This window comes from Brassica oleracea, chromosome C8, assembly GCF_000695525.1.
Source record: "Brassica oleracea var. oleracea cultivar TO1000 chromosome C8, BOL, whole genome shotgun sequence".
Lineage (NCBI taxonomy): Eukaryota > Viridiplantae > Streptophyta > Magnoliopsida > Brassicales > Brassicaceae > Brassica > Brassica oleracea.
In genome coordinates, this window is record NC_027755.1 from 6,297,190 (window position 1) to 6,307,182 (window position 9,993).

The window sequence follows — 9,993 nt, forward strand, 5'->3', positions numbered from 1 at the left end:
GGGGCTAATCCCTCATAACCTATTTAAACCCTTAAATCTAACAATGGAATTACTCTGACATGGCCAAGCAATTCATGAAAGCAATTAGGTAAGAAAACTTTATTAGAATAGTAAATAGATATTAATGGAGTTCCAATCACAAATTATAACTTTGGATATTCTCTCAAATCTATCAAAATCCTAAAAACCTTTGCTGATAATAATAAAACTAGAAACACAAGAAAGCACACTTTGCCTCTAACATGGTGGCAAAGCTTATATAATTAGGTTAAAACTCGTCAGGGGTAATCTTCTAAATTGGTGAAGACTTGGACTTCAAGTCGGCTTTGAACAAACGGGCTTTCTGTGCGCTTCGCTGTCGATCGATGTTCTGATGTGAACATCGATTGATATTAGTTCCTCAATATCGACCGATGGTCGAGCTCGATGGTCATCTGTGGGTCAAATCCATGGTCTATCAACTCCCCTAGACTTACCCTTTTGCTTGTCCTCAAGCAAAACAAACAGGCAAGCTCTCTGAAAGAAGTTTGAAAATAGCAGGGACTCACACAATTTTAAACTTAGAATCATCACCTCTACAATATTGGAATCCACATCTAAAAAGTCCTAACCACAAAAACACATTATACCATATCCTAGCTTAGCAACCAAATTCACCTAGCTAACAACTTAGCAAATCTTGTCTGACATTCCCCTCTACCAACGTCATTTCTTAGCATAAATAAAAGTGCAGGCTTTAGCTTGGGTGTATCGATCACATGATTCAAGGATTTTTAAATAAGTATCTAGACCTGCAGGTAAACATTAGTTCTTATCCTCTCTCTCTACTAACTTTCTCTCTCTACTAACTTTCTCTCTTAGTCAAAGTCTGCTTATATTTCCAAGATCATTAACCAAGATTGGACAGCCTTCCATGATACAAGACTTAATGGTGGTTGCCACCAAGTCCTGTTCACTTCTTTTTGACCTATATCCTAGGATTATTTGTGAAGCAAGCCTTAATGGTTGTTGCCACCAAGTCCTGTTCACTTCTTTTTGACCTATATCCTAGGATTATTTGTGAAGCAAGCCTTAATGGTTGTTGCCACCAAGTCCTGTTCGAATCCCTTCCAAATAAATCTCGAATAGATATGTATATATATTTTAGATTCTATATTTCAAAAATAGAGAGAGAGAGAGGGTGATAAATCTATATACACAAGGCTTTACCTTTCAAACTTGTTTGAAAAATCCGATCCCATGTATACCAAGTCCCAAGACAAGCAATTGTGTCAGTTTTAGTGTTGGAGGTCAGCTTTGGTTCCTTCAAACAATCTCAGCAAGTGTAACATAGTTGACATGTTGATCCACTTTAGTATCTTTAGTATTATCTGCAATCAGTAAGTCTAGAATGGTGCTAAAGAGTTGTTAGATAACAAGCAGAAATCTAATAAGTTCATTATCCTCTTCTTGAGTCAATAAAAACTTTTTTGAAAATATTTAAATAAGACTCATAAACAAACTACTATCAGTAAACCTCCCCCCAGACTTAAACTACACTGTACCCAGTGTAAACTCAGTCGAAGTTATGATGATAATTAAATCATAAGTATGCAATGTAACAAGTTAGAACGATATACCAGACCGGAATGTATGTCGACCGATGTAAGGATGTTGATATCGGTCGTGGCAGGTTATGCTATGTCGAACGATGTCGACAGTGTCTCGTCGGTCGATACTGACGGCAATCGTCTACTGGATCTTTTTTTTTATGACCTACAATAATTAAAAACCAACATAAATAGTATATTAATAAAAACTAAATAAATATTACCTAATAGTGGGTTGTCTCCCACTCAGCGCTTTGTTATAGTCATTTAACGTGACTTTTGGAGGTGATTGGGCTAGTAATGTTGAAAGCTGGCACTTGTTGGGAAACAAGTCTCCATCTCTTCTCTGCGCTTGTTGAACCATGTACCAGTGAAGTCTCACATTGCTTTATCTCCTCTGCGCCATTTGTCGTTCATTATTGTAGTTGTATCTTTTATCTTCTGCAATCTATCTCCAAGACTCTCAAGATTAAACTGATGTCTCATAACTGTGGCGTATGTGTCAGCTGAGATCTCCTCTCCATGGTTGTGTGTGTCAAACATGTCTGATGACACCTTTGTACTAGCCGGCCTCGGTTTGTAGCGTCGTCGACCGATGTCTATCTACGAATGTCGGTCGATATGTTGTTGCTTCTGCCTAGCGATGCGGATGCTTCAGGTCGACGGGCAATGTAACTCTGAATCTCCACTAAATACCCTTGAATAGCTTCTATCTTGGAAGTCAAAGCACTAATGCTAAGATCCATTGGGAAATAGATGTCATCACACCTCCTATCAAGCCTCTCTTCTGTAGTTTCCAGAGCTCTGTATATCCCTTCTACCAACTGATCTATCTCTCCCCTGGTGTGAAAATCTGGTTGAGACTTCATCGCATGTGAGTGTGGTGGGTTGTAGTCGACCGATGCTGGTAAACGGTAATCGATCGATGCTTGTAAGCGACTGTCGACCAATGCCTGTCAATGTCTATCGATCGATGTAGAGCAAGACACGTCGGTCGCACGCTGAATTCTGGTTATGTCTTGCCTCATCTCTTCCATGCAAGTAGTTAGCCAACTGATACTATCATTCAATGGATAGTAGACTCCATCAAGCTTCATCTGGAAGTCTTCTTTGTTCTTCTCTTGTTCTCCGTAGATTCCATAGAACATCTCATTGACCTCGTCGTTGGTGTAGATCTCTGGTACTAGCTTGGTTTGTGTGAATGAGCTAGCAATATCTGGAAGACATATGTAGCTGTGCTCATCTCTCGAAGCTATTTCCAGAAGTCTTCTGATATCTTTGTTATGAACACGAATGGTGTGTCCATCTACATCTCTGGCGTATCCCTGATCATCTCTGTAGATTCCATGCTCGTCCTTCTCTTCCCAGTAGAATTTCCTAGTACCGAAAAGATCAAAGGCTCTTCTGCCAAATTCAAGACGTCTGTCGACCGATGTTGGGATGTCAGCATCGATCGATGGTCGAGTAGTGTGTCGAGACCTCTGTTTGAAACATTTATCTATGCCACCAGCTGTGTCATAAAACTCCTTTGTAACCTTCTGCTGGTGTTCTGTAATAGTGCGTTGTTGCATGAAGAGGTTGTCCGCCCCGTTGGCTGTCTGAAGGATGTCTGCAAAATTCTCTCTAGATACGTGCAGTGTACGTCCATCTATTGCTTTTACGTAGCCATCTGGGTCCCTGAAAGTACCAAATTCGTCTGGAGTTAGATACTGGTTATCAGATTTATCTTTTTCGCTTACAGTGGTTTTTGGTTTTGGATAGCTGTCGATCGATGTTGTATGGTTGATGTCGATCGATGTTGAAGGATTGATGTCGATCGATGGAGGAATAGCTCTGTCGATCGGTGGCTGAAATGTGTTCTTTCCCAAGCAGCTTCTTCTGCTCGTTTCTGATCTGTTTCATCGCGTCTTTGGATGTTGAGAAGTTCCTCAGAAGTGAAACCCTCATGAAGTTCATCAGCTCCTTTATCACGATATGTTGTATCTACTGCGTAGCTCTCGTGATGGTGATCATCTGCCCAACTTCCAATTGAGTAATCTTCGTCTCGGGTAGCGTCGATGTTAGTGTTGATCGATGGGTAGTAAGCGATGTCGGTCAATGCTCGTTTTCGATTTCTCTGATGAGGTTGAGTGTCGATAGATGGCGAGCTTGTTCTGTCGATCGATGGTGCATTCTTTTTCCAAGAGGAATGATGTAGTAGTTTATCCTCCTCATCAAGAATGACTTTGTACTCGGTAGGTCGTTCCTCCTCATAGTCTTCATCATACTCCTCCGTATACATGTTTTGTTTGGTGTATGCTGCCATAGTGGGGTTGTAGTAGTCGTTCTCCCAATCTTCTGGACTACTGTCGACTGATTCTTCCGTTGGTGTGTCGGTCAATTTTTGATGGGCACTGTCGATCGATGTTGCAGTGTGAGTTTCGATCGACGCCGAGTATTCTGTCTCGTACTCAGCTCCACAGTGGCATGATGCAATGATTCCTGGATCATTAATTCTTCTGGAGGACGCATGTGGCTTTTTGACTGGAATAGGGTTGTAGTGGGTATGAGGGTCTATGAGCGTCAAGCACAACTGATTGGATTGCAGGTTACACACTGCTCCTACTGTTGACAAGAAAGCTCTCCCAAGTAATAGAGAAGAGTTCCAGTTTAGCTTGATGTCCAAGACATGGAAATCAACTGGAACTAGGGCATTACCAATCTGCACCTCTAGGTATCTCACAATCCCTACTGAGTTTCTCTGAGAACAGTCCACGAAAGTGAACAATTCCTTGGAATGCTCCACCTGCAGACCCAGATGGTCTGCCATAACCCTAGGTAGGATGCTGACTGATGCTCCTGTACAAGGCATGTGGGAATTCAATACCCTTCACCGTGCATGGTATTGCAAATTGCCCAGGATCATTCTCCTAATGTCTTCTTCTGTCTCTCTGGTTTCTCTGAAGAACATCTACAATCTGTGGGTATAATAAGCCTCATCAAATGGATTTTCTAAAGGAATCCTGAAAACTCTTTTTCGGAAACTTTCCTTTTCCTTTTTATTAGCCCCCCTCTTCAGATGTTCCACCACTTTTTTCTTTCTTTTCCTTAAGGTTCTTCCCGTATGAACCCTATCAACCTCCATAGGATCTACTCCATCATATGAAGGTGTGATGACGGCCTCTGGTGGGTTTTATGAAGGTTTGGGTTTGGGCCTGAGTGCATTAAGACGTTCAACATCTATCTTTGGCATCTGCACTCGGTACGTAATAGGTGCTCGTCGATCGATGGGCGCTGGTGGTTGTCGATCGATGACGGTTTCCTGGTGTCGATCGATGGCGGTTTCCCGATGTCGATCGATGGCGGTTTCCCGATGTCGATTGATGACGGTCTTCTGATGTCGATCGATGACGGGCTCCTGATGTCGATCGATCTTCACGTAGACAGGGCTGGGCGGATGTGGGTGTTTTGCTACAAACTCCTCGTGAGTCATGATCCTCACGGCATTGCAAGATGCGGTTGATTCCGTAGGTGTTGTCGATCGATGTCCATGAGAGGATATCGATTGATTTTGGGTGACTTCTGTCGACCGATGTTCGTGGCTTGGCGTCGATCGACACCAATGCGATCCGCCGAAACTCATCAGACTCTCTACTTCGAAATCTCCTTCTTGCAGCTTCTCTTCTTTCACCACTTGCCAGAAATCATCCCCAATGATGGCATTCACGTGGTGCTTCATCACAGCATCTTCTACCCCTCTTGTCAAGGCTCCCTGCCTCTTAACAGCTTCTCTTGTCTGAACAACCTGCATTCTGGTTGAAATTGCCCCTATTTTCATCAGAGTTTCTGTTTCCACCCTGGTTTCCAGAACCTTGGAATCCAGTTCCACTGATGAAGTTCACATCTGCTTCCTCTGCTCTACCCTCTGTGTCTACAGCCTCTGCATCTTCAACCAAACAGACCTGCTTTCTGAGAAGCTTGTGAACACTGTCCATCTTTTCCTTCACCTCATCCATCTGATCATTCCCAAGAATGGTGGCAGATCTCTTCCTCTCAAAATCAGTGTTCTTGGTGCTGCTGCTAGATGCTAGGTTTTCAATGACCTTCACTGCCTCCTCTAGATTCCTGGTGTTGAAGTTCCCATTGCTGGAAGTATCAAGAGCCATCTGGTATTGCACCGCGATGCCTTTGTAGAAGTACTGAGCAGTTGTACTTCATTGAATCCATGGTGTGGACAGTCTCTCTGATAAGACTTGAATCTGATCCAGAAGCTTCTGAATGATTCTGCAGGCTCCTGAGTGAATGTAGCAATCTTGCTCCTCAAGTCTTCAGCATGTGCTTCATCAAAAAAATTGCATAAGAATGCATTCTTGATGTCACTCCAAGATGTTAGGGATCCTGGTGGTAGCTGCTTAAGCCAATGCGAAGCATCTCCAGCAAGTGAGTACTTGAAGAGCTTGCATAGGAGGTAGTCTTCAGAGACTCCCTCGACTTTAATTGCAGATATGAGATCCTCTAACCTCTCCAAATGGTCCATAGGATGCTCGTGAGATAACCCATAGCAGGGTGTCTGTCCCACGAGTGTGTAGTACTGCGGCTTCAACTCGAAATCCCTCTGAATAGTTGGAGGTCGAATGGCTGCTCTGTTTGTGTAGAACTGATCTGGACGGTTGTAGTCAGCCAATGTTCTGGGTCGAGTAGCCTCATCTACTGGTAGAGTAGCTCCTGTAGCTTCAGACTCAGGGATTGCAGCCCCCTGAGCATCTATCCTCTGACCTGTTGCATTATGCAGATGACCTTCCTTGTCATGCAGGTCTCCTCTCTCATCACATACAAGAATCAAAGTTGCAACCATGTCTCGTGACTCAGTATCGATCGATGTTCGGACTGAAGTATCGATCGATTTCGGACGGAAGGTGTCGGTCTACGGGAGATGGGTGTCTTCGGTCGACGGTGGTGAGCGAGTATCGGTCGACGGCACTAGTGCCTGGGTCAACGGTGGTTGACGAGAATCGAGCGACAAACAAGTGTTGTTGTCGATAGATGAGGAGCGTGCTTCTCTGCGGATTGAACGCTCCAAACTTGAAGGATCTGATGAGAATAGCAGTTGAGTTTCCTTGTTGCTTCTGCAACTGCTGGGCATGTACCTGAAAATCCAAGAAAAAATTTTATGTCAGAAACTTAACAAAATTAGATCGAATAGGCGATCAAAGCTTCCAGGCAACGGCGCCAAATTTGATATCACTCAAATTACCCTAAAGAGTGAATTTACTCTCTCAAATAAGAGGTTCAATTGCAATACTTAGGGATCGAATCCACAGGGAACTAGGGAACCTAATGAATCTAATATGATTTTTTAAGTAAGGTGGTTTTAATGATTTAAATGGAAAGTTGCAGTTTTGTTGAGCAAGTAATTGTTCGATTGATTGGTTGAGGTTTTGGTGCTTAAAAGGAAATTGCTAGACTTGGGTTTTTATTCAGGAAACTTGGGATTATAATCCTACATATGCCTAATGAGTTGCATGCATGATAATGTAAAACTCAACTACTAAATCAACAAGTCAATAAGCTCTCGCATGTCTGGACTTGTCTATTAACTAGATCTAATGACCCAAACAAATGTGTTCGATCAATAGCAGTGCGGATCGATGATCCTATAGGGATATCAATCGATACACCTCTCGCTCCGTCGATCGATTATTCAGTATTGATATCGATCGACGCGCTTCTAGTTAAGCTTTATGCACGGGTTGAATGATGCTTACTAAGCTTACTAGATCAGCTCTCGCCTTACTCTTAGCAAGAAACTTAGGTCAGTTAGAATGGTTTCAGGATAAGAATGAAGCTATCACTTTTATCTACCAATCCTAGGGCAAGTTCTAGGTAGCTAATCTAGAATCAGGGTTTAATGACAATCCTAATGATAATTATCACAACTCAGCAATCTATAGTTGGGGCTAATCCCTCATAACCTATTTAAACCCTTAAATCAAACAATGGAACTACTCAGACATGGACAAGCAATTCATGAAATCAATTAGGTAAGAAAACTTCATTAGAATAGTAAATAGATATTAATGGAGTTCCAATCACAAATTATAACCTTGGATCTTCTCTCCAATCTATCAAAATCCTAAAAACCTTTGCTGATAATAATAAAACTTGAAACACAAGAAAGCACACTTTACCTCTAACAAGGTGACAAAACTTATATAATTAGGTTAAAGCTCGTCAGGGGTAATCTTATAAATTGGTGAAGACTTAGGCTTCAAGTCGGCTGTGACCAAACGGGCTTTCTGCGCACTTCGCTGTCGATCGATGTTCTGATGTGAACATCGATCAATATTTGTTCCTCAATATTGACCGATGGTCGAGCTCGATGGTCATCTCGGTTGCTTGCTCTAAATATCTCCAAAATACTCCAAACCCATCACTTATCTCCAAATCACTCATGATCTTATAAATATAATAAATAGACTCTATAATATAATAATTAGTAGTAAAAACACCTATAAACCATGGATGAAAGTGGGTCAAATCCAACGTCTATCAATAACCGTCAACAATGGCTTCGAAACTGTAAAACATGGTTTCAGGTAGTCATGGGGTATTCTGGTAATATGTGGTGACTTCTGGGCCTAAATTGGTTACGAAATACGCTCGGCCCGTCTTTTGGGATCACCGTCGATCGACGTTCCCTCATCTCCTCGACAGCTTCCTATCGCGAGGTAGACTGACCACTCTTCCGTAAAACATGCATAACCTCTGATCTAACCGTTGGATTGACCTCAAACTGGTGGTATTGGAAATCTAACTCAAATCTATATCTTGTATCAAAAGATGGGCTCAATTTCACCGTGGGAAGGTCTTCATACGTAGCTAAACATTTGACACGTCTGTGCAGTTCTTCACCTTAAAAAGCTCTATAATCACCAAAGTTCTCCAGAACGTATCTGAACCTGAAAATACTCTAAAACAGACTCCAAACATATATAATAGAATCTAAAAAAACTATATACCATGTCTAAATGTGGTAAAATCCATGGTATATTAACTCCCCCGGATTTATCCTTTTGCTTGTCATCAAGCAAAACAAGAATAAATCTGTGAAAGAGGTTTGAAAACAGTACATACACAGAATTTTAAAATTACTACCTTCACCTCTGAAATGTTGCAAGCCACATCAAATCAGTGCCAACTTTAGAGGCACTTCATGTACTAGGTCTTAGCTTAGCAACCAAACCATCCAGCCCACAGCTCAGCTGATTCCGCCTGACATACCCCTTTACTAACCTCATTTTTGCATATAAATGTGTAAGCTAAATCTTGGGAGTATCGATCATGGGACACATGGACTCTTACTCCAGTAGGTATTTGAGTAAAAAGGTAGTCTTATTCTGGTTTCTTTTCTCCTTATATTTCTCTTCTCTGAATCCTTTTATCTCAAATCCAATGACCAATGATGCAGTCCATCTTATTCATCTTCTTTTCGATTTTTCTCTTTTATGTATATTTTTTTTTCTTTTCTTGACAAAGTGTAGACAAATAATGGGGTCACATGAGGCACTCCTACCCGTCGCTTCCAACGATGTGTGATCATTCCATTAGAGAAAAATAATGGGGTTGCAGGAGATACTCCTACCCCTCTAAACCGCCGGAAATCATTTCAATCTTTTTTGTTTCTTTCTTTCTGGATGCCGAAGAGAGGAGAGAAGGAAACCAAAAATTGACAGACTTATACCTTTCAAACCTGAAAGAGGAATCCGATCCAATATATACCAAACCCCAAGACAAGCAAGTTCAGTTTATTAAGGTTGAAAGTTAGCTTCGGTTCCTTCAGACTTTCTCAGCTAGCATGGATGTTATTGGCAGGTGATCCACTTTGGCGTTTCCTATTCAGTACACCCTGCAGTCAATAACCTCAAAGAATGGTGCTAGAGACTGGTTATATAATAAGTAAAGTTGAAAAAGTTCGTCATCCCTTTCTTGACTCAATAAAAATCAATAAACACATAATAATAAATCTCAAAATAAAACACAACATCAGTAGAAACCTCCCCTAGACTTAAACAACACTATCCCCAGTGTTATACAGTCTAAGATTGGTGAGAACTTAAATAAAAAGTACACAATGTAACAAGGAAGAACAATATACATGCTCGCTGATGTCAGTGTCGATCAACACAATAAAGTGGCAATCGATCGTTTATGGTAATGAACTGTCGATCGATATTGATCGGTCCCATCGGTCGATGCTTTGAGCAATCGCCTCCTCCGACCTTTTTTTTTTTGATAAATAAGAAAGTACCTAATCAGTGGGTTGTCTCCCACTAGCGCTTATTTTACGTCGTTTAGCTCGACTGTGATGCCGTATCAATCGGTGGGTGGTATTCCCAGACATGTAATTTGTTTGTCCGGTATCTCT